The 25390-nt window shown below is 45.8% G+C and overlaps 1 long non-coding RNA gene across 1 annotated transcript in view; it reads right to left on the bottom strand.

Moving 5' to 3' along the window:
• Positions 1–388: 388 nt before the first annotated feature.
• Positions 389–25390, bottom strand: part of LOC124216724 (uncharacterized) — a 64586-nt gene continuing 39584 nt past the window's right edge. Inside the window, exons 2-3 of the long non-coding RNA XR_006882685.2 lie at positions 763–908; positions 389–586 (exon numbers count right to left, since the gene is read on the bottom strand). This is a non-coding gene — a long non-coding RNA (uncharacterized lncRNA). The remainder of the gene's footprint in view (positions 587–762; positions 909–25390) is intronic.

Here is a 25390-nt window from a genome sequence, read left to right as displayed (position 1 = left end):
AGCTCACTGTGCATCGTACAGTTTCATTTATTTGAGTATTTTAACAGGCTTCGCAGTAATCCTCGCACAAAACAGCTCCCGACTATATTTACGTACTAAACTTTCATCTGGATAGGCTTTCAGAAGTTTACATTTTTCTCCTCCTACTGAAAACCAAAAATGTAGAAGCTTTCTCATAACACAAATTTACGTAGATCTCCGATTCTGAACTCCATAATATTCGATATTGAATTCAGAATCTGCAGCGATTCCATAGTATTATTCAATAAGCCAATTTTCAACTAAAATCATCCAAATTCTTCCCTATTGCGACCTCGCAGTTCATTGGTCAATATTCTTTCTCGAACACATGAAATTGCTCTTTTGTCATTGTAGGACTCACCATAGCGACACAGATGTGTGGAACAGCCGAGTGAATCCAGAGGATCGACGATGCTATTTTCAGGTGGAATCAGGTAACTAACAGGTGACGCTCCACTGGACCGGATATTAAATTACCTGGGCATCAACCCCCGGTAGTCAGGGAGGCGTAAATGTAGAGAGGAACGTGTCCCGGTTTCATATTAATTTGCCACCAAATACCAATCTGTTCCATCCAAAGCACAAAAACAAACTCTGATCTAATCTGTATCGAGGTCAATTATTCTATACCCGTAATTTCGCGAATGACACAAGTGACCGATAAAATAGAGTGAATACGAGTAGAATTAATCAATTATAATTTCTAATTTTGCTTTTTTTCTCACCTCGATTTCCACTTACCGATTTACCAACTGCAATTAAATGTCTGTGGGTTGGTTTGTTTGGAAACGTGTTCGACGGTGATGAAGCTTCCGATGCAGGAAAATTATCGAAAAATTGAGTTCTTCAAATGTTGCAGACCATTTAGTTTACCAACGATGAAAACTCTGTAAAATAAGAAAGTCTTTTAGCAATTAGACCCGCTAAAAACAGGCGTGACGTGCAAGTAGCGTAATATCAAAGTTGAGTGTTTGAAATGGCTACACGTATTCACGATCTGCAGAGGCAGAGAATATCAGATTCGAACACACCTCGAACGTGCCTGAAGCGTAATGACAATATCGTTAACGATTCATTGAGAAACCCTCCAATATCGTAAATCAAATCGAAAATAATCGAATTCATTGGCCTCCTGCGCCACGGTGGGTCTCCCTGACCCAACTCTCTTCTTTTGGGCCGCCCCACCCGCTCCTGAGCTTCGTAAAGTCAGGTGGAGATGTTTGATTTATCCACGTGACGCAACGATAAAAGTAAAAATGAATTATTATCCATGTCGAATGGGATCGCGCGACTTTGCGTGCGGCTTGAGAAGGTAGCCAAGTCAGCCGATTTGTTTCTCCGAGAATCCAATTAAAATCGTCTATTATCGCTTCAGTGGCAAATTTTTCAATTTTTCATCAGCCGCGAAACTATAGCCAGACAAAGAAACATCTTCCGTGGTCACAATTTATAACGGGAAAAATTCTTTCGGTAACTTAAGCGATTCCTGACAAGCCACGGCAACAGGTTTAAGCAGCACACGATGATGATTGATCAATGATTCTTCTCTGCTGATGTTATCTTCGACTCCATTTTTTTTTCAATTTGTGATTCATTTTCCGCGTACGTGGTTACGTGCATGCATATCTGCACGCACCGTTTTCTTTATTCCACAACCGGTATCCAAAAACGAAGCGAGGAAGACGAAAATGCAACTCAAGAATTGAATGTGCAAACGGCCTTGCCGATTGTTCTTAAGTCTTGCATCCCGACTTGTTATGGAATTGAGACAATACGTTTGTAAATAAGAGATATAGGAGAATGGGATCTGTCGCGGTACGTGCCTACGCGTCTACACTCTGCTCTGTAATTCCTTCACGTCGCGTCGGTTGCATGAAGGAATATGTGACTCGTGCCTCACGCGTATATGCGGCTGCTGCAGGTATGCCCATACGCCTAGCACGTAAAATGCATCTTTGAGGACAAAAGAAGCCGTAGATAGAGTGCTGCATAGGCCATTATCATCGTTATTACTCGTCTCATCGCCCACCGTGCCGTGCCGGTCGTTCGTAAGATCGGCGTCGTTCGCTTGAGTTGTCAATACTCCGATATATACTGACACGGACGAAACTAGAACCTACGAAGGTCTCGTCCGCGATGCACTTACTAAAATTATACCTTAATGGCATCGCGAACAAGGACACGGAACAAAGGTTTTCGATCATCCCAAATGAAATTTTATTGCATTATTGACGAGGACTTTTTTGAGCTAGAGAAACCAGTTGCCTAATGAATAGGAAACCACTTACCAAACCCTCGATGGCATGCATAACTTCTTTTGTGCGTCAGTGTGGATTTTCGATCCAAACTTCGAAGGCTTCTCATATTTTATCATTCCAATTACCTTATTCCACTCACAGGATCCGTCTCTGATTAATTCACCGTTATTGTAATAGTTCTGAACATAGGTGAAAGTAACGGAAAGTTTCCCTCTCGAACCCACCCTCGAGTTATGGAAACGGCGTTGTGATGCAGGGAAAGTCAAAAAATTTCGACATTTCAAGGCGACTCAAAGATTCTTCGGACAAAAGATTGTATATAATCCGAAGCCCTAGTTTCAGCAGTCCCACTTACCAGAGCCGGACGATCCTTGCGTGTCGGTACGCAGGTTCGGACCGCCAAATCGGCACCCACCTGCGCGGCTGAATACCCCTGCGAGTCCGACCAAAGAGTCGCGCCGCATGCAGAGTTAACGACCAAACTTTTAAATAAATTCACAATTCTCCGGGATTTCAACGTAGATCGTTTTCATTCAACACCACCTGGCGATATACACTCCGAGTAAAAGTTTGATAGTCTCGAAAAAAAATCGTTCAAGAGGTTAACTTTTTTCGATAAAGCCAACAAACCAAAAAAAGATATTGATTGAACCGGGAAAGTGTTTACAAGTTACCCATAACGCGGTTGCGAAATAATTCACTCCGCCGAGAAGTGGAAAAAGTGTCGGTTGAATCGAAGAAGCTTTTCTCCTTTTCTCCGAGCGTGGAGAAGAGTCTTTCCGGTGTGGGCTTACCCTAAGAAATGAGGAAAAACGAAACGAAGAGCCGGGACGGCCTGTCTAATACCGTCGCATCACGCAAGGCCCAAGGCAGTCTTCTTTGCCGAGGACTGGCAATCCTGACTTCTGGCTTTGGCCGGACGATATATTTCCTAACGCTACGGAGCCGGGATGGCCGGACTCCTGGTGGAATGCCGTTGACAAAAACACGTCTAGCCACGCGGTGACACCGCTGTTGTCACGGCGAGACTCGTAATTACCAAATACCTGTAGAGGCCATTATTACACGTCGAATATTTTTCCACCGTCAACCGGTGCAGAGGTGGTTGTGACCCTCGACGCGTTGCGTGCCACCCTCGCTTCGATTAGGATACGATAATAGCCGAGTGAAAAAACGAGCTCAAGAATTCTACCCAACAAATGAAATGGCTCAATTAATTAGCTGATACTTTACCAAATTACTAATTCATGCATATACTTTATTGGTATCCATCAACGGTAACCCCGAAAACCAACCCGAACACCGGTATATCTAATGATAGGTAATAAATAATACCGAGCAACTGAACCCAACTTTAACTGTCCGATTGATTTCCTCCGGCGTTACACATCGAGGACTTCGCTGACCGATTGTCAAATGCCAAACAAGCTTAATCACGAGTAATTTCAATCAGTAGAAAGGACGGTTCCAAAACTGACAGATTGGCCAACAGATGCCGCCATGGATGAAACGTTATACTCCGTGAAAATTTCAGCAAATTCAGCGGAAACTGAACACATGGTCTGCATTTCACACGCACCTAACACGCCTCGCCGGCTTCCATTTCCTCGGCGACCTCCAGCCTTGTCCTCATTGATTAGACCATTTGATATAACTCTCGCAGAGTGTTCAGGGAAATATACAGAAACTTTTCTGACAGTAGAAACTTGAGGGAGAGAAGAAAAGAATTTTAGAAACTTTTCGGGGATGATGGTTGTGCAAAGTTTTTGGTAACTCTTTAAAAGAGGGCCTCGTTGCTGAGTTGGTAAAACTGTAAGAAATTACGAAGCAGGGGAGTTTCCGCGGCGGGAACCTGTCCGTGACCCGACCATGACCCGTCACCACCCGTCAGCTAGATTTCACCGCAGAGAACGGTTCAGTCCGCGTCCGAAAGGCCGCCAAATCTCAACGTTACGACAAGAGCCAGCTCGAGGCGACCACGTTTGTCTCGACCGTGACACCAGACTCCGGTCCCAGAACCCGTCAGTCCCCCGTGAGTTTCACTCGCGGTTGAAGCACCGTGCGCCCACCGTTCCCCCGGTACTTACGTATCTAAATACACGTTTGAGTACGGACAGGCATATTATAAGTGTATTGTGAGAGAGCGCAAATGCGGCGCTGTGCACGAATACACGAGTGTACCTGCAGAGGTATGCACGCATACCACGCGATGTGCGCAAGGCATCGCCGGGTCGCGTATGACTTGTAATAAGCTAGAACCACATGGAATTATGGCTGTCCCAGATGAAAGGATCGGCCAAGATAAATTCAGAACCACGCTGTGTGCCTACCTGCCCGCCTTCCCGCCGGCCTGCAGCTGCGCATATTATACAACTCACACGAAATACCTACTCGAGGCGCAACAAGTTTACAATCCATGGTAGCGGGAAGGCTGTTTTCTCTCCCGTGTTGTAGGATCGTGAATTTTTTGCGAACGAAGACTCCGCAACGTCGACGTTTCGGCAGTAGCTGTACTACTTATAAATATCGATTCGAAGGTTTTAATTTTAATGGCGTTTGTCGGACGCAAGAAATCCAATAGGAAAGGGTCAAGGGTTTAATGAGTTATCCGAGCTCCAACGATTTACGAGCTCGGATGCAGTTTAACGCAGATTACTTCTTGGCGACTGCTGGTATAAACCTGATATTTTCATCTCTCCTGGCCTTTTTTCAGTGCAATTTCCTTCGGACTGACCTAGACCCGGGTTGCAGATTCCATCCCATTAAGAATTTATGGCGCGTAGCATGCCTGAGGACCCCGCTGCGCTACCAATCGAACGGCTTTAAAACGACACAATAATGTAATTATCCACGAAATTTTCGTTCATAACGAGACTGCGGAAGTCATTCGACTCACACGCAAGTTACGTTGTTCTACGACTTTCGCCGAGGTTGGCGATGCTGAATAGCTATTGCCTGCAGCTGAAATACCGTGTCTTTCACTTTTCCACGAACGTCGTGATCTAGATTTTACCCTCACGTGAATGTATGTGTGTCCTTTCATCGCTGACAGTGAGAGACACGCAATCCGGCGCGAAAAAAGACATAGAGTAATTTTCCGCCAATGTCGGAAATAATGTGAACCATTATTATAGCCGCGTATCGGCTGCTTAATGTACCGCTCAAGGCGGCACGGGAAATGTAAAGAGTCTCCGGCTTACTTTCACGAGGAATTAAAAGCTCGAGATGTTCGGAATTTAGGCGAGAACCACTCGTGGAATGTTCCAAAGTCGTAACGGATCACTTTGTTTCTGGTTTTATGAAACAGGGAACACTTTTATCTCTTTGTAACGTCTTTACTTCCAAACAGAATTAGGGATATAAAGTTTTCCCCGGGAGAAAAGAGATCGTAAAATGTTTCGCTAAAAAAAAATTTTTTTTTTTTGCACGTTTCTCTTTCTTTGGCTCTTCTTTTCGAGAATAAAAAAAAAAAAACTGAGAAGAAGAGAAATACACGAATAAATGCCATCAGCACTGATTCCGCCACACTGGATTTCGGCGTAAAACTTTTCTCATTTGTATTTTTATATGTTGAAAATTGATCCTCAGGCCTTATGGCTGATCTATAGCTGCTTCTATTTTCACTCTCAGCATTGATTACAGATCGCTCTGACAGTAATATAATTCCAAAACTGGCGTAATTTTCCTCCCATCGATCGTTGCTAACGCCCACGCAAATTCACCTCCCCGGTATCATCAGGAATTCAATGCCGTGAAATTGGTGACAAACAAGAAGCGTCGGACCTGAATTACCCACTAGCTGAACATAAATGGGCTCCACCAGGACCTCGATGGCTCCAGGTCCTTGTAGGCGCATGCGTTCCCACGTGGATAACGGAAACCGGAAATAGTATGAGTGGGTAAATGCATATACATGTCGCGTGCCTGATGGTTTAAGGAACTGTGGGTCGGAAAGGCGAATTTGGATATAATGCGACGTATAATTTTTTTTTACCGTCATTCGCTACAAAAGCACTCAAAACGCATATCTAGATTAAGATTATCCGAGGAATTAAATCAAGGTAAAAGGATTTATGTCTGTTGGATACGCTCCTTCAGCACCAAAATACATTTTTATTATTATTTTTATTTATCTCGTGAACGACGTAAAATCTTTCGAAATATAAAGATTTCTCGACTCCGGGAAGAATTGAAATTATTTCTTGTTTTCTCGAAAAATTGGATCACATGTAACAGTACAAAGGCGTAACAACTGGTAGTTAAAAACTTCCACCATTGGTTGAAAATTTTATTCTTGTGAAAGAAAAAAATTTACGTATCTGCCCTTCTACCATTAGACGTGGTATAAGGTCGTATGCGGGCTACTGCGACCTTACACCATTAGTGGATGTGATTATTTCTCATAAAGTTCGTAATGAAAGGGCATAACCAACAGTACTTGCAACCTTTTACCGTTAATTCCTCCGTTTTCCTATTTCAACGCTCTTGAACGTATTCTAATGCTTTTCGCGTAAATACAAACGAAAACACACAACGTACCATTTTACCTTTACGCGTGGTAGAAGGTCGTATAAGGACGCAAACGTCGCTATGCCATTAGGACACGCGATATACTCTGCTCGAAATCACTCAAACTGCAGCGTGCAGCATCCGTACAAACAGTCAGCCACCCAGTAAACCTTCGGCACACGATGTGCGGCTTTACAGTCGTTGCTTTAAAAAAAATGAGCATTTTTTCATTTTACAACCTCTAATTTTCGCAATCTCTCTTCGAACGATAAACAGCCTCAAGCCATCCAATCAGGGATAATACTGTAGGTCAAAACTGTTCATTCGATCTCTTGTTCCCGGTTCATCAGCCGCCTGCATGCCGACCACTGGACGGTGTATTCGAAACATGTGGATGAAATCACGGAGTCAAATATCCACGCTACCTTTCAGGTCCGAGAGAAGACTATAGAAGGAAGCTGTAAGGAGGAAGAACGGAGTTTTGCGAATTAATACAGAGATTTCCCATGAGAGATTAATTCCGCGGCGGCGGTATGGCCAGGGTGCCAAGTTATATCAGGCTCGTTATTTCCCACCACAGCTTCATCTATTTAAACGATGACGAGAAGGGAAAGGGTGTCGACTCGGTGTATTATGTACGCGTCATAAAGTAACATTAACCGTTATATGCGCACATGTACACAGGTATACTCGGTTGCGAACAAGCCGGGCTCATAAGCGGGCGGTATATCCCCATTAAAGAGGCACTGATTCAAAAGATGACTCGAGCCAGAGCTGGTTCAACAAGTAGCAGATACGTTTCGCGGATCGTACGTAACGTGGCTTGATATAATATTTATCCGAACCACATGGCGCGACGGCTTGAGCTTAGACTCAAAACGCGGTTCCCTATCATCTCGTATGGAAGCCATTAACCTAGGTCATTACTGCTCACCATTTTTAATATCGCTCCAATTTCCTGCCTCGTTACAGCCGCATCCTCTCGGATCACGACCGGTTGGCAACAGCTCCGGCAGCTAGATACCGAAAAACAGAATCAAACGATTTCTCGACGCGTTCATTCTCCTCCCGGCCATCGAAGTAATTACCAAAATTGGCAATATAATGGCTGTACGCACCGGGTGAACTTGCGACTCGGCGGATAGACTTCCATCTCCCATTCGAATGCTTTGTTCATTAGCATCCAGCTTCAATTAAACGCCAATTACGCTCTTCCCCCGCCAGCTTCTGTGCTTCCGCGGGCATCGGTGAAGGTCCGGAATGTTGGAGGGATCGAACAGGGCGAGGGGCGAGAGACGAGGTGAGATAAGACGAGGCAAGGTGAGCCAAGCGGGAACCGCGAGGAGGGAAACTGAATAAACGTTCCTACGGTGAACGCTTCGCGATGTCTGAAAGGGGGGTCGCTGATCTGGCTCACGCCGTTCGTAAATTACCAGATTGCGATCGGCTTTATCGACAGCTGATTCAACCGCAATAATTAACCCACGTCAGGCGACGTTTCTTTTTTTTTTTTGCGCAACCGTCGTCGCTGCCGCCGCTACGGTCTCCGTGTTCTACACGGGAGAGGACGGCTGGAATCCATGTTTGGGTGTGTGTCATACGCAAGTTGGTACACGGGTCCGGTGCTACCGTTTAACGAGGTCCCCTACCGAATCTCTAGTGAAATGTACCAAAGAGCCGGCACGGCGTGTCGTCGGCTCACCTTAAGTCGGTCGAACCACGCTGGACTCAATCCAAAGGCGATTCACGTGCGCGTCATTCGCTCATTCATGCGGGCGAGGTTTTATTGATACGCGACAGGCACGCGACAGTATCTGAAATAACAAGTAAATCGGCTCGATGCACAGCCGGAGGATGAGGTCCAGCCAGCCAGAACTTGTCGCGAAAATTTTGTCAGAGCTTTCGTCTACTTCATCATGCAGACGTGTCGATGCTAATGGAACCGTGCAACGCGAGATGTTTTGAAAATTTTCTCATGAATTTATATATATGTATATTACATATATGTCATGAGACAGATGGTCCAGGTTGAAGGGAAAAGCTCCAGCTACGCCAGACTCTACTGAAAGTTGATCCTTCACGGATCATTTATAACCAGCGCATATTATGTATGCGGCTTGACTTTAGCATCGCGTAACTGAGTCTGCGATAAAAATATTTCATTTGTCACGATGCACTTGGAGCTTACGAAATATTACACCGTGTATCCATTTTTCCTGACGGTCAAAAATTGATACTCGTGCTCATGGTTGATTTGGCGAAAACTTCAACGAAATATCGAACCCGTCAACTGGTGGAGATTTTCGCACGTGGAGTTGGCGAGGTGTTACGAACGGAACTGAGAGCTCTACAGTACTTCAAACTGTAGTTTTCCGACCACTCATCGGTCGTCGGAGACTAACACAAGAAAAAGGATAAGTTTTCAAGTTACTACCACCACGGAACCGAAAGCTTTCTCTCTTAACTGCAGACACTCGGCTTTTAGTGACAAATAAATAATGCCTATCGCACGCTTATATGCACTTAGACACCCGGCAAACTCGGACATAAATTTGCACCGCATAATATAAGTTCGTACATATAGCGCTGCTCGAGATTCATGACGTAGTCGTTACGGAGGTTCGATCGAGAGGGCGTTCGGGCTGATTTTTTTTTTTATTATTTTTTATTTACTATCAATCTGATCTCGGACAACGTGAAGCGTCAACAAAAATCGTCGGATACCGGCGTATAATTTCGGCGTAAAAATTGCCAAAAACTGCTTGCCGAGCAACGATGCCATCATTTTTTCCACGGGTCCTCTGTGAGCTGCTGGAACAAAAATACTCCCGAGAGATACGCAGGTACAAAATTTCCTCATGTTAACTCTCTTGAGCACCATACTATAAACCCGCAGTATGTGTACACATAAAGTCACATCACATTGAACATTGCAAAACTCACTTAGTTAAGACGAATACGTTACTGAAAATAGTTGCCTATCCTATAGGCTTGCATAATTGACCCAGGTATAAACAGGGTTCAAAAAGGTTTGGGACCACGAATCAACAGCTCCTACTTCCTATTTGCCCCTTCGATTAGCTCAATTATTAGTAAAAATTAGACATTGCACGTATTTTGCGATGGTATAAATAAAAAAATTTATTTAAATGATACGCTTGACAACTGTACTGATGTTTTTCAACACCTCAAATTTGAACCGATAACATAGCAATTGAATTACGCAATCTTATAACGATAACATGATATTCACTACCACGATATTTCAGTGCTAGATGAATCCATACCGCATTCATTAGTATGTCAACAATTAGTCATGAAAAAATTTAAAGTCTCCCCGTCACGAATGCAGAATGTTACACGTCACAGCTAAAGTAAATACATATGACTACGAGTCAGAATACACCGGCGGCACCTGTGTTCCAAGCACAAGTACATATTTCCACTTTCAATTAGCACCCACGCATAAAGATGAAATGTTTGACAATTATTACCGCCGAAGCCAATAAGTACCGCGCATTGAGGCCACTTCGCGTAAACAAAAACTCCGTGGAGTAAATTTCCTCTTATAGTAGCCATGAAATGTATACGATTGAGAATACAAAGTACTGCAGGATGGGTCCGAGCGTGCAGCCTGAAAGGAATCTCCAGCAGGTTGTACTCATTGTCATTTGGACGATTCATTTTTTAACGAGCCAGTATTTTTTTAAAAACCCCGGTCAGGCACGATGCGTACATATAGCTGAGGTTTTATGAGGCCGAACATTGTCATACGAGGCATGTCCAAAGGCCTATTTTGAATTACTGGCTAGCTGCACAGTGCCGTATAGCGTAAGGACGCGGTTAGACGCCTCGTAAACTTTTCAGCTGGCTGAGTCCCGCTGCTGTTTTACATAGGTGAGTCCTAAGCAGAGACAGCCATATAATAGAGGATGTGGGCCCTTTTATGAGACCCATCAACTATATCTTCTTCAAGACTCGCTGGCCCTCACGGGCAATTAGTGGTTGACACTGACGCCTCGTCGCCCCGCTCGCAGCCAATCGTATCCTGGTGTCAGACGGTCGTAAGTCAGGCCTTTCAGAGGACATGTTACTCAGGGGCGAGCCGGCACGCTGGGACATAAAATCAATAGCCACTCCGAAATCCGATCCCTTGCCTCCGGTTTACGAAAATTTCATTCTTTTTTAAATTGCGCCTTACATCACGGATAGCGTTATACTGTCACCGGCTGGCAGCATCGCGGCATCGGCAGGAAATTGACGGTGATGTGTAGGCAAAGCTTTAACGTTGAGGACTTTTCGGTCAGGTGTTGAAGCGGCTCTTGTCACCGCATATTTACATTGAAATGCGTGTAAGAATTTTTGCTTCGCCGCATCGAACTGCCGCGCTGAGATTAGTGGAGTTAAAAGGTTTGTAATTGTGACTCCGCATCACCAGCTTGAACGTTGAGCCGCGGCAGAGAGCAATCAGCGTTCCAATGCAAACGGAAGTTGAGGCAAGGAAGATGAGATACGTCACATTTCATTTGGACGCAATCATACGAATCTTCCAATTTAATCCAAAAGTTGCAGATGAATTCAATCAACGAATTGCTCATTTATGCGAAATCAATGTACCAAGAAAACTTGCAGCCGTGACACGGTGTGATATATCTCGGTACCGAGAAATGCAGTTGTACGCTGTACAGTTACTCTAATTATTTTTCTAGCTATTGCTTTTGCGCCTGAGTTCGTCGCGTAGCAAAGAGAGCTGCGGGTCGTCCGAAAATCCCAAGAACCAATACTTGATACGACGATCGCAGGTATGAGATTCGCTTTTTCACTGTCGATAGTAGGTATGAGGTATCAAGCAGGTCTCTAAATACACAGACTTGGATATTAACTTTTCTTGCTACAAATCGTGACTCTTGATCTGTCTGCAGGATCTTTGCATCAATCTTTGTCGGGACAGAAACAGCGTAGGATGTTTTGTCATTCCCGTCCATCTCTATATGTAACAAATACACTAAAACTATCCTCACTCGGTTGAGTCTGCATTAATTCAAGATTTTTTTTCCAAACGCTGTGCTTCAAATTCTCTACATAAATGATCGGTAGTGAAGTATGGCCTAATAACAACCGCACCGTTGAATAATGCATACAACAGACCAGCAAATCAACAAATCTGGCCCCTTTTGGCGCACGGCTTCACTGTTTCGCGCAAGGATTGCGGAAGCTCCTAAGCTTCGAATGAAAATATCGTCACATTTTTCCTTAGTCTAAGAGGTTTCTGCTACCAATGCCTCGTTATTTAACATGCATTATATCTTGGAGTATCCTGAATACCTATTAATTTCTCCAATTGTGATAATAAGAGATTGAAAAATTGATTCTCTAACGCATGGAGTGTCAGCTGATAGCCCCTAAACTCCTGTCTCTCGGGTCAAACTCTGTACAATGTGCACAAGCTGCTGCAGCAGAGGGAAGTCAGGTGAGCTGCATTGACGCTGGGTACAGTATATCCTGTTAGTTGGTTTGATATGTTTATGAACCGTAAAGATTTAAGGTTTCTTCATATCGGGCATAAAACTGTCCAGGTATGTCGGTGGCGCCTGCATGGACTCGGGGTGGCGAGCCTGCTTGTCAGAAGGAGGAAAACTGGCCCGCTTGCCGCGTCGAGGTGGTGTTAAGAAAACATGGCACGGCGTCACGTGAGATGAGTCCCAAATTTCACTCCTCCCACCTTCCTCCAGCAGGTCCGCAAGTGATGGGATATCGGGATGTGAGAAAGTCTTCGCTTCACCTGCGATCGGTTAATTCATTTGAAAAGGTCAATCGGTACCTAGCCAGGTTATCCGCTTCATTAGGAACCCAATCTTGAAAAGCAGTTACGAGGTTGGAGCAGGTGAGATAAAACATAGGTGTGTATAAGCAACGCGGTAAAAACTATCTTATCCCACAAATACACCTCGGTTAACCCATTTCTCTCATCTCCGTCTCATCTTTTATTTTTATACCCATCCGATTTTTCTTATATTCTTGAAAGCCGTTTCTCGCGTGCTGGGTTATCCGAGGCGTGGTTGAAAACTAATCACGTTTCTCGCACCAAGAGTTGCGCGGAACTCCAGTCAATTAAAAGCCTTATAATGGTCGTTCGCACGCGGTCCACACGTAAGGTAAATAAATACCGATAAAATAGTTGTGAATATTTTATCACACCTGAACTAGCAACTCCGAGTAATATCACGTGTAGGTGAAGCAAGTAATTCCCCGTCACGGTTGCAACAAAGCGGGATCGAAAGCGGGGGACTCGGACGGATATATGCGCGTGTGGGTTGGTACCTGCAGCGTTTAGCTCTTTCTTACGCGTGCTATTTATAAAATATAAACCAGATCTGGCCCCGAGGACGCGTACAACGTGCGGAAGATAGGCAGCAAGCGGCAGGCAAGGAGATCGCGGAGGCGCATAAAGGATCGAAGCGAACTGCGGCAGGGCAATTCCTGCAGGGACACAAAGGGCCGCGACGCGATGTCCCATAAGTCGTAGAGGGCCCTCGGATTCCCGGGGACCGACAGACAATAGGACTGCGGACGGGTCCCGAAATCGTTCCAGGAATAATCATTAATCTGATCGAATGATTTAACGTTGGATAAAATAATTCCTAAACGCAGTAAAATTGTCTCGAAAAAACGCGGAGCGACGCATCCGTCGCGAATACGAGGATCAGCCGCGAGCGTCGAGCGCTTTGTCCTCGGCGTTCCGGAGGCACCGGCTACGGTGGGGCATCCGGTGATGGATAGCAGCAATTAAGCGCCTCGCTCTTGACAGCCGGGAGTCGTTACTCGCCAGCTCCGACGTCCTTTGGGACTTATATCGCTCTTCCTCGCTGCAGCCGAAGCGGCGGACTCTTAATCGCCGACCACTCTCGTCGCCTCCTGCATCGCGCATAATTTTCACGGCTTCGATCCGAATCCGATCACCCGTGTCGTTCGTTCGCGGTCCCGCAAATCTGCCAGATTTCAATCCTCGCGTCATCGGGACGAAGAGGCGATACGACCTTAAATATTATCGCACCGTTATATCGACCGTGAAGAACAAACGGGGACTCGTATGGCTGGAAGCCGATGTCAAGAGTTCGACGGAACGAATATTTAACCGGGATGCTCGAGCCGGCGATGTGTTGCCGGTGCACGTCTCCATTTATTCCGGGCACGTTATACCGTACTATGCTGAGCAACATATACGCCAACATGCATGTAGCATGCAGGTACGTACCAGTGATTTTTAGCGCGCGCAGATGATGTTTGGCTAGGACGTTCCGCCGTGTCAATAGTATCCGTGGCAGTTTTCCTCCTCCTCCTCCGCAAACGTGGCAATTGCGTGTTGCGCCCACGGCCTGCGTATATGCACCGCGTGTGTTTGGACAACGCGCGGTATTAACGTGGTGAAACAAATCCCGGAGTCCGAGGACGAGACGGGGGAGGAACGAAGGGGAATTGGGCGAGGACGAGGACGAGGACGAAGACGAGGGCGAGGGAACGGACCACTTGTCGAAGAGTGGAAAAAAGCAATTACCAATACAGACGGTTTTGTACATTCTACAAAGTATAATGAGTTAACTGTCTACCCGCGGTAATTAATCCATCGGTCAGCGCTCGGGCCCCGGGACGAGATATTCCCGAAGGTCTGTAATATAACTGCGGGCGATTCGCGGTGTGGTGATACAAACGCCCACCTGCCGAAGCGTCACGATTGTAACCATCGACGTTCAGAGATAATATGCAGCGAGTGGGTACCGGGCTAATAAGTGGGCCTGAAATATTGAAAATAGAATCGAAAAATCCTAATGCATAAACGCCGAGGACGGTTACGTGCCGTGTAACAAATCACGCCCAAAGGACTCGGATCCCGGCGTATAAATCACACTACACGCGGTATAGAGCGGGAGAGGCGTCGAATGTCAAGGTACCGTTGGATCGTAATACTGCAAGAATAATACAACCGCGAGGACAAAGAGTGATTCGCGCAGCATTGAATCGAGCGTAAAGGTCAGCCGTGACAGAAGCCTGTAGATTGGCGTACGTACGTGGGCCGGAACTACACGAAGATCCGTTATTAATCAAGCCCCGGAAAGTACGAGTAACATTACAGCTCGTTGCGCCCCGCGTGCGCGTGTCACTCGGCGAGTTCTCGAAACTCTGTATACATACATAATATGTACGTACAATGGAACATATAGCCGGCATGCTGCAAAGACGTCGGAGGTTATAAACTCGACCAAGGGATATAGAGTTGGGAACGGATACTATCTGCGTATCTGCGATCAATGACAAGTTAGCGTAACGAGGGCGAGGAGACAGAGGGAGAGGAGGTGGGCGAAGGGGGGAGGAGGGGGAATGAAGCGAAGGAAGATGCAGCGTCGAGGAGGATGAGGAGGACGACGATCACGACGAAGAGGCCAATTACGGGTAGCCGCTTCTCCTGCAGGCTCCCGTCGTCGGTTCGAAGGCTCGCGATCGAAGGGCCCCGCTTAAGGACTCCGGACTGGAATGCCCCGGCGATCGGGCCCTGGAGGGATACGAGCGACCCGGCCGGGAGAGAAACACCTGCAATTAAGATATGTTAATCAGGTATAGGTACCAAGTACGCCGTGCGGCGTACACGCGATTACGTATGAGTGCAGTGCACGCGGGCAGCGTTCATCGGGCCCGGGATGAGGCGAGCGGAGCATCGGGCCCTTCGATGTTCGAGACCTACACTGGTTTATTGCGCAGGGTGGTCCGTGGCCCGGCGTCGTTTATTGGGCCCCGTGTACCTACTTAGGCCGCGGCGCGAGGGAAGCTGGGACGGAGCGGCGATGTTGGGAGAAAGGGGGGCGGGAGGGAGGGAGCGAGGGATCATGCCCCGGTGTCTCGCATTGATGGATCGCCCGGTCAGCCGTCGCACCGTTCCTCGGAGTGATTGAATATCTCGCGGTCCATCTCGACTCCAATGAAGATCGATTAGCGACCATTATGCCCGGTACAAATCGATATTCCGATTCGTCCGCACCGGTGGCGGGTACAATTGAAGATAATTAAATCAATCAACGCGGTTAGCCCTGCCTCAGCATCAACGCCCCTGCTGCTGCATTAGCTTGATGTATGCACCAGACTTACGTCGCGTCGATACTTCGAGTAGTTAGAATTTTCAAGGCGGTTGCACGACAGAGACAAGACCGGCGATGAGGCGAGAAGAGTGAAAGACGAATCACTCGAGAGATTTGATATACTTAGTGTGATATATTTTTTCCGAGGAAGTATTTGATATGAAAACGTCGGAGATTAAATATCGAGAACTTATTAATCGATTTCACACGACCTTTGGATAAACGAACTCGTCTAATGTAACAATTATTTATAATACGTTGAAAGAAAAAGCTCAATGCTTCGTGACGAAGGTTGATTGTTGACGCATTTCTTTATTTATTTATTTTTTTTCACAATCATAATTGTCGCGGACGAATCCTGCACCTTGGTTAGTTATTTACTCCTCGAGTGTCTATTTAGCATACCATTCAGCAGTGCTTCGCAGTGAGCCGGTGATATTCGTGGATAGCGATAAAGCGTCGAATATGGTGGGAATTTTCGTGACCAATGCTCCTTAAAAATTCCACATCAGCCGTGCCTTCGTCAACGCCGATACCTCACCCCAACCACCAATATCCGTGAATCATCGACACGAATCGTTCCATTGACAAAACGGTGCGACTAAACGAGGTCGTTGTTTCAATGGACTCGAAAAGACAGCCCGTCGCATACAACAAGCGCGAACAACGGCAACAAAAGGGGCCCGTGCACCGGGGACTCGGGGACCAACGAACGTGAAACCAACGTGGGCGCGGAGGCGCGAGCGTGTCGATAATCTCCGGCAGACATCGCTGATCAGCGAGCCCAACCCTGCCGTCGTCTAGTCGTCGGGCCCGGACGCCGGCGTCGCCATACAGCGACGGGCCCAATTATAACTCGTCCGTTTCCGTGCGCCGGACACTCGATCAACGCGGTTCGGTAACGCTGATTAGCGAGCGTGGTTCGGCTGAACTTCATCGTCGAGGACGCGTCGTATCGTTCCAAGTGCGGTGACCCGGCGACTCGGGCTTGAATGAAAGTGGAGACGAGGCGTAGAGGTGGGACAGGACGCGGGTGTGACCTCTCGGAGAAAAACGTTTACACACGGGTTTATTGTGGCAAGTTCGCTTCGGGGTATAAACAACGAAGAGCCGAGCCGCGACGGCCGGGAACGACCGAGTTCTCCACCTCTTTTTCAGGCCCAAGGTACACGGCACTCGGCGCGGGCGCCCGCCCAGACGAGGACTCTGAAAGGAAGGACGCGACGCGAGGGAAGATGAAAAAGAGAAGCCCTCGGGGTGTGAGGATGGTTCTTTTAATTAGTCGGAGGTGTGAAGAGTCGTGCGTACGTGGACGCAGGCCTTGCTTCGACTTGCGTGCGTGAGTGCGTGCGATCGGACCCGCGTATGTGCGCGAGGGCCCCGCCCGAACGCCCGAGCAGCCGCCTGTCTTCCGTCCCAGTCAAGACGAACCGGTTCCTGCTCTGGCTCTATTGAAATTCCGACCGAGCACTGCACAACATCACCGTCGCCATCTACTCCGTCCCTAAGAGCGCCTCTGCATTGAGCTACGGATGAAACGTTACAAAACTAGACACCCGTTCACCGCTTCTCCGCCACTTTCAGATTTTATTATCATCCGTGGAAGAGCCTGGGTAATGCGATATCAGGATTCTTTTCTTTTTGGTAAACACGCAGAGAAACAGTCACTTGCTTTTCGGGGGAAAATCGTGTATCGACACTGCTTGTGCTGTGAATATGAAGAAACAATTTGTCTCCGATCTTGAACAGTACAAACATCTATTGTTTTTGTTTTTTCAACCAAATGTATAGTATTTGTTTGTAAAGTATGAAGTATAGGGGTACTGGGCTCACTGAAAAAGTATTTCACCCAAGGTAATTCTAGCGAGCACATCCTTCGGAATAGAATTCAATATTTGATCAAAGATAAAATATTAAGCTCCAAAACAAACAAAACAAGGAATATCGATTTCATTTGAATTCAAATATACTCCAATTCGGATCACGTCTAATTCATTTCAATATGTATCCCGTTCCAATCGAAAAGAGATTGTTAATTATTCGGTGAAACGATGTAATAGGAGATCGACTAGCTTTTTAAATCAATTGCTAAAGCTCAAAAAAGTAAATTGCGAGATAAACACGAGTAGAAGTATGAATTACTTTCCAAGCTCTGCTGAATAATCATGCGGCTTTTCACTGCTGACGGAAACTGCAGGGGAGATAACTTATCTGTGTACCCGCCGGAGTTTGCTGGAAACGAGAAACAAGTGACTCAAAAGTATTTTCACTTGGAACAATTCATTAATTCTTTGTCAAAGTTGGGTTATACCTGAGAGTCGAAAAGTTTAAGGGTGAAGATTCAGAGGGGGCGTAAGGCGAGGGCGGAACTAAATCGTAGAAACAATAGAATGAAACGGTAAGAATACTGCGAAATTATGCAATTCGTTTGTATAGCTGAGCTCCGACGGATAAACTAATCTGTGAACTTGTGTAAGCGTTCATTTCTTCCTTACAACCTGCGCCACCCAAACCTTGTTTCTAAAATACTCAATTCGAAAACTTGCATTTTTTTTCTGCCAAGTGAACATAGTTACTGCGACTCTGACGCCATCTAATTAGTCACCACTTTTACAAGCGAATGAAAGTTTCAGAAATGATCACACCGTAGTGTATAAATTGATGGTTCGAGTTACGAAAGCTCATCATCTGAAGCAGCCGCTTCCAATGAGAGCAAGAGGGTAATGACCGACTTACGATTCACTGATGAAATGGCGTACAGTGTTATTCACTCCGCCAAGTGCTTCGATTAAAAAATATCATACTCAATTAATCTTCTTCACAAGGACATGTTTCGTGGCAAATGATTTATTTGGACGAATAAACTCTGGCTACGGATTATGCTACACGGTCCGGGTAGCTGCAAAGCAGCATTTTGAAGAGCAGGAACGTTTGACGAGACCACTTGCCGTGCAATGTAGATGTAAAAAAAAAATTCTTCAGTGATGCGAAAATTTTTACCCGGCGGCAGGCGCACGGCGCAGAGTTCTGGCGATCACCGGTAAAGTAAACGACGAAACTAGAAGTCGTCCGATCTTAAAAAGCTTTGAAAAATTAGCCCCGGTAAGCAGGTCGAGCGTTAAGGGTGATGCTGCTTTAAAGCTCTAGGGGCTGGAGAAAGGCTGGCTTTTTCAACCGTCTAATGATTATTCCTTTTTACGTTTTTGAGGAAGAGATGGTGAATGTCACTGAGACCAGCTAGATGCTGCCTGCCTGCCTGCCTGCCTGCCTGCCTGCCGCCTCAGCCAAAGCCGTCGCTCGCGTTATTTCCCTTTCATCTCGACGCCGGCGTCGCGGCGCCTTAATTAGCCTGCCAACGGTCTTCTATGTTTCACACCCTAATTTTCGAAGACTCGACCGTCCCCAAGTTTGATCCCCAGTCTCCGTCAGTCGTTCGATCGTGAAAAGCTAACGGCGATAAAATATTCGCCGAGTTTCATAATATTCCATTTTTTTTCTCCCTCTTCACTCGTTTTTATCTCGGTCTTTTCAAGTCGAGCTTGTGTTTTCTCCCGTTTTTATTCCGTCTCCTCCTTCACTCGCGCGGCCTGTAACATCGTAATCATCGGAAAACAGAAACTAATACGCCATGCAGAGACCACGGACTAACCAACCTGCGGAGTTCTCGTAATCCAGATCTCCGTTCAACAGTTCAACGTTGGGCTTAGAGCTTACAGCTTATGCAGCTCAGGAATAAGTAAGCCTGTGCGGTTGTACCGGCCGAACGGCAGAACGCGCTGCACATATACTACATGCGCATATATAACGCTTTGGGCAACGCCAAATTGTAGACTTGGCAAGGACTTCGAACTTGAGAATCGTTTAAGGCAAGTGACTACTTGGCGGAAGCGGTTCTGCCACCCAACTTAGCATCGCCCACAGCGGTCAATTATTTTCTAAAACTACACAACCGTGACCACGACTCGTTTCGTTCGCGATGCCACGGAATTCTACCCACGTTGAACACGTACGCGTGTGCCCTGAAATTCTTTAAAAATCAAAATAAACCTCAACGCGAGTACACGAGTTCTGTGAATCAATATCACCCGATATACGCGAGGACAAAGGTTTACAGGATGTAATTTTCAGTAATATACATAAATTGGCGCATTATCAGCTTCACGATTCATAGTGCAATAAACTGTCCATTCGTTATTCCGCATGCAGCGTTCATATATTTGCATAAATGAAATTTATCACAGCAATTTCAATACCAAACTGCAATATACAATAACTTTTTCTCTCACAATAATCATTCCTCATGCTGTACCTACTATTCTTTCGTTACAGTAACGAAAATTCCACAAAATCTTTCCGTTCCAAAATTACTTATCAGTGCCCAGCGGTGAAACGCGACACTGCAGGTATTACTCAGCAGCAAAGCATTTTACTCCGTGGACGCGTTTGACGTGGCTAAAATTCGCCTATTTTCCTCGAAACTCACTGGACTGAAAAAGGATCGTTCGCAAAAGCGCCTGTTGAGGTATAAAATTCATCTCCGTGCTCTCGAAAGCCGATTTTGAGGTAAGGAAACGTGACTGTGCAAGCTGTACGTGAAAAGCTAGAGTACAATAATAATACACAAAACCGCACTGGAGCCGCTCATAATCACAAACAAATGAATTCTATGAGAATTTGAATAACCCTATTGAACGAAGTTTGAGACTTGGATGCTCAAAATACACTGTCAATGAGAAACGCGCAATGAGAAGCCTGGATAATTAATTCCGACGGACGAGCGATAAACAGAGCTGTTTGAAGCAATTCATCAATTACGTAGGGTTTCTAAAACAAAGCATCGCCACTGGGTGACGGCAGAAGCACTTTTTGCATAAAGTTTCTTCGGAAAAATACCTTACAATCTGATCTGCTACGATGAAAAAAGGTCTGAATCATTTTACGTAGAAAAAATTGCAACGTCCCGCAACGGTCATAATGAAGCGATTGTCAAGGATATGACGTCATCTCAATATGAAAATCACTTGACCACAAACGAGTGAGCAACAACACCAATCATGTTGGTCAGATGCTATCAGTTACTAAGTACCAATTTATGCTTACAGGAAACAGTCATAAGTATCTGCATGTGGTAAGGAGAAAGTGATAAGACTGTGAAAAGTAAGTTTCGGGCTTTTTCCATGATTTCATTCCTGCAAGTATGTACAGAAATTCACTCATATACTTACAACAAAAATCAAGAAAGGCAGAAGAAGTCATTCTACGTTTTATGATCACGCATAGTAATTTAGATAAAGTAAATGCATAATCATAATCTGCCATCCTCAAGTGCCATACTTCAGTTTTATCAAACTCTACAAAAATTCTTTGGTCAATTACAAATTCACCGATTAATTTTTCCTGATAATCTGGATTCCTGAGACCAGTCAACGTCCTGGGTGGTTAAATAAAATAATTCTGACTCACCGCACCTCGACGCTCGGAAAATCATATGACTTCGGTATCGCTGATTCAGAGGCTTCCGATCGGTCGATCGATACCAGGCCATAATCTTCCTTTCACATGAAGTGGTATACGGTAATTGTCAGACACCCTGTGGATGTTCGGAAGGAAAGCGGTGAGGTGGGAAGGTCGTGGGGCGTCTTAAGCGTTTGTCGCGTGGTGTAGACAGTCCTGACTCTCTCGGTCCGTCTGCGACGAAGGTTGGTGTGTGTTGGTCGGGACGCTTCCGAATTACTCGGGACTAGTTTGGAATTCAGTCGGTGCACGCGTCTTGTTTGTATATGAATGGGCACTTATGCAAGAACCTGGGATATACACTGAATGCCGGTTCAAGATGGCCAGGTTTAAGCTCGGCGAGCTTTATCTGAACTCAATTTCTTCTTTTCCGTTTCATTTTATTTTCCGTTTTACTGGCTTACTTCTTTTTGTTCTGTTTTTTTTTCTTTCCACCCGACAGATCGCTTGATTTTCTCTCGCCGCCTACAAATCCGGCAGACACAAGGGGGGAAGAGTGTAGTAAAAAAAAGGATGCGCGTTATACAAAACAAGAAACAAAAGGGCAAAGGAGCGGTGAGCGGAAAAGAAAAGAAACAGATAAAAAATATTAACGGCATAAGAAACGAATTAGGAATTCAGATAAGATTCGAACTAAGAGTGAAGCGCTGTCGTTTGCCTCGGCGAGAAATGGAGGACATCGGAACGAATCGGCACGTTCTAATTTTAGAAATCCACGTGTCCTCTTGTTTCTTATCTTAAGTACGTCCTACGTACATCTTAAGTGCATTACGAGGTGGTCCGCGCTGTGGTTGGTATTTTTCCTATACCCGGAGAAATGTGTCCCGTGTATCGATGTGTGCAGCTGACGGTGACAGTTCGGTCGAAAAACGCTGATTCGAGTCGTTGATTACACGCAGGTACGTACGGAAAAAAATTCTTATTCGCACTTCCCACACATCGACTATCGATTTCGCGTTCATTTGAGTATAGTCGAAATACCGCCCGCGTGTTGAAATGAAAAAAAAAATCATGAAACCAAAAGATGCCCAACCGTGATAAGCGTTTTTCCGGCTTATTGTTAGTTTTCCTGTAATACTTTAGACCTATTCGGCCATTACCACAAATCTCGCTCATTATATACGTATATAACAGAAAAATGTTCAGTGCCCGAGAGTTCGTGCTGCGGCAGGCATGCGTATTATGTATATACCTACGTGCACGTAAATATGGGCTCATGCATGAAGCGCGAGCCAACTGTAGGAGCTCACCGGAAGTTGTTCATGATTCCGGCAAAGTTACAACATTCACCACAACAGTTACGGCCGCGGTCTGCCGTGTGTTCGCTCCGGGCACAAGGCACAAGGCTGTAGCCTTTAGGTTCGAGGCTCCAGATATAGCGGTCGAGGAACCACCCGACATGGACGTACACACTCCTAGAGGGTGTGTAGTGCCAGATACCGAGTATACAGGTTTCTCGAACGGTCCGTCCTGGAATGCCGGAGTAATGAACACGTTACCGAGAGCTCATTGTTTCTATCGCACCGTCTTCGGAAGTTACCCGCAGGTATCTACAGTCCTCGATCCATTACGAGGAACCGCAGCGGCGACGTTTTGTCGTTTCACCGCGACACTGACGACGGCGCGTCTCTTCGCTCATATATTTTTCTTGTTTAATGCGAAAATTGTAGAAATATTCGACAGGCAAATTATAATTTCTTCTCGCTTTGCTTCCAACGACGATCGAGAGAGAAACAGATTCGCTCACGCTCCTCGGTTCGACGAGTACGACGTACGGTGGTCCGGCCGACGCATTTGAATACGTTTAATTGGCCAAAGGCCGCCAGAAATGCTTCGAGATAAGAGAACACGGAGGCAAGCCGAGAAACAGGTAGCCGAGTGCTGAAGCCAGGAGCTGCAGGCTGCTGCAAGGTTCATCAGCGATCCTTGGAAGTCCGTGGGATAAAGAGTAAGGAAGACACCCTGCTCGAGTCCTGCAGGTACGACGGTCTCTCTGCGGTCGGAGCCGGTGCGTTTTGGTTCCAGTAATTGCATCTGGTCTAATTTATATTTAAACCAACAGGATCGAGGCCGGGTTCGTTTATTCATTGGTACCACCGGCCCTCGTTCGGCTCGAATTAAATGCATGCTGGGCCATCGTCGACGCGTCAATGATTCTTGGCGGATCCTATCAGAGCGAGGGAGAAAAAGGAGAAACGTGATAGAGAGCGAACGGACCCGCCAGACCGCTGGGATGCTGAGCCGTTGAGTTGGGTCCAGGACTGAATACCCTCGAGTGAGAGAGGATTGCGTTTCATTAGCAGCGGTACACAGTCCCCGGGTCGACTCTGATCGACTTTTTCCACGACTGTCACTCTCCTTTTATATTCTTTTACCGCACGAATAATAGACCGCGAAAGGCGCGTAAGAATCGTCCAAACTTTTTTTCCCACCAGCCCTACACCTTCATCGACGTCATGCTTCATGTGACTATACGTGACTCTATGTGTGTATACTTATACTCCCCAAGACTGCTGGAATATTGTAGGTAATTCGAATCACGTGCTCTACATGTTACGCGTATACATGGCATGCACGCAATATTTTCACAATTGTAGATCCGAGAAGTGTTTCTCTCTTACTCAAGATCCAAGCAGGTGTCGAAGCCTTCCTTTTGGAAATCATCGGACAAATTTTCGTGACTCGGAGAGGCCGGCAATCCGAGCCGCGTGGCGTATTAGCGACAATCCGTGACAGCAGTAATATTCACTGATACGTAACCTAAAGCAATTCTGAAATTTTCTAAACAGGCGTTAGACATCTACCTTTTAACTTATTTTCGTATAGTTACACAGTGTCCAACAATTTGTTTCCCGTTGGCTACTGCGTTTAGGAATTTATCACGGTAGGACGACCCAAGACACGACGCCGCGTGAGCACGAATAAATATCATTTTTTAAAGCCCGCGCGTCGTTCGTTATTCTTATACCCACCGCATCTGAATTAAGCCCTTACGACACAGTATCTCCATTCCTGGCTAACTTGCATAAGCTGACGGCGCTTCTTCTGCCGGATTATCATCTGACGTATTCTCAAATTATGATATTTCAAATCGCAAGGTCGATGTCGAGAGCGAGACTTCCGCCGCATCGACTTGGCCGCTGGTTCAAGCTCTTTTGAAAATGAAACAAACTTTTCAAGTAAATAACGAAATCAGACTAAACTTGTCGGCATCGGATTTGAATACAAAGCGTGTGTCCCTATTTTTGATCAAATATCGATATCATCGATGGTGTGAATTCTGCAATGGCTGCAAGACTTGTGTTAACCACTGACATGTATACATATATATTTTTGTGTATCGATCAACGCTTACAAATGATCCATATCACGCCTCTCGCTTCATAGTCTTAAGTACCGGTTTCATTTTTCAACACGTTCCTTTCCTCGATTCTCACGCTGCCACCGATGATAATTCGGCGTGTAAAAGGCGAGCCGGCCAGACACGACGCAACCACTCGGTGGTAATACTCCAGGATCGTTTCCCGGTCGTATCTCGGTCGTATTCCCTTTCATACGACCGCATGGCAAGACCGTCGCGGCGATCGTCGAGAGGCTGGGCTGCCGCATTTCGTACACAGCCCAATTACCTCGGCACGCATGTTACAGGTACGTACATACAGTTTGTCTCCTTCTGGCGTTTACATCCTAAGAATGAGCAAAAATAATCGATTTTCGATGAAATTTTTCAAGCTCGTTTAATCGATCGACTCGATTATTTTCCCTCCTAATCGATTTTTGGTCATTACCCCTATGAACGATGCAATACAATCTCAAGTATCAAGTATTATCATTGTCTTACTTTCTAAGATACCCATTTGATATAACAAGTGAAAGATAAATGAATATTTTCACCCGAAATTGAATAATATTTTGAATGAAACTTTTCTTCTATTTAGACTACACACTGCAATTTACGAA

The sequence above is a fragment of the Neodiprion pinetum genome, chromosome 4 (genome assembly GCF_021155775.2).
Source record: "Neodiprion pinetum isolate iyNeoPine1 chromosome 4, iyNeoPine1.2, whole genome shotgun sequence".
In the NCBI taxonomy this organism is placed as follows: Eukaryota; Metazoa; Arthropoda; class Insecta; order Hymenoptera; family Diprionidae; genus Neodiprion; species Neodiprion pinetum.
Note: the sequence above shows the minus strand (reverse complement) of the source record. Positions and strands in the feature narration are given on the sequence as shown.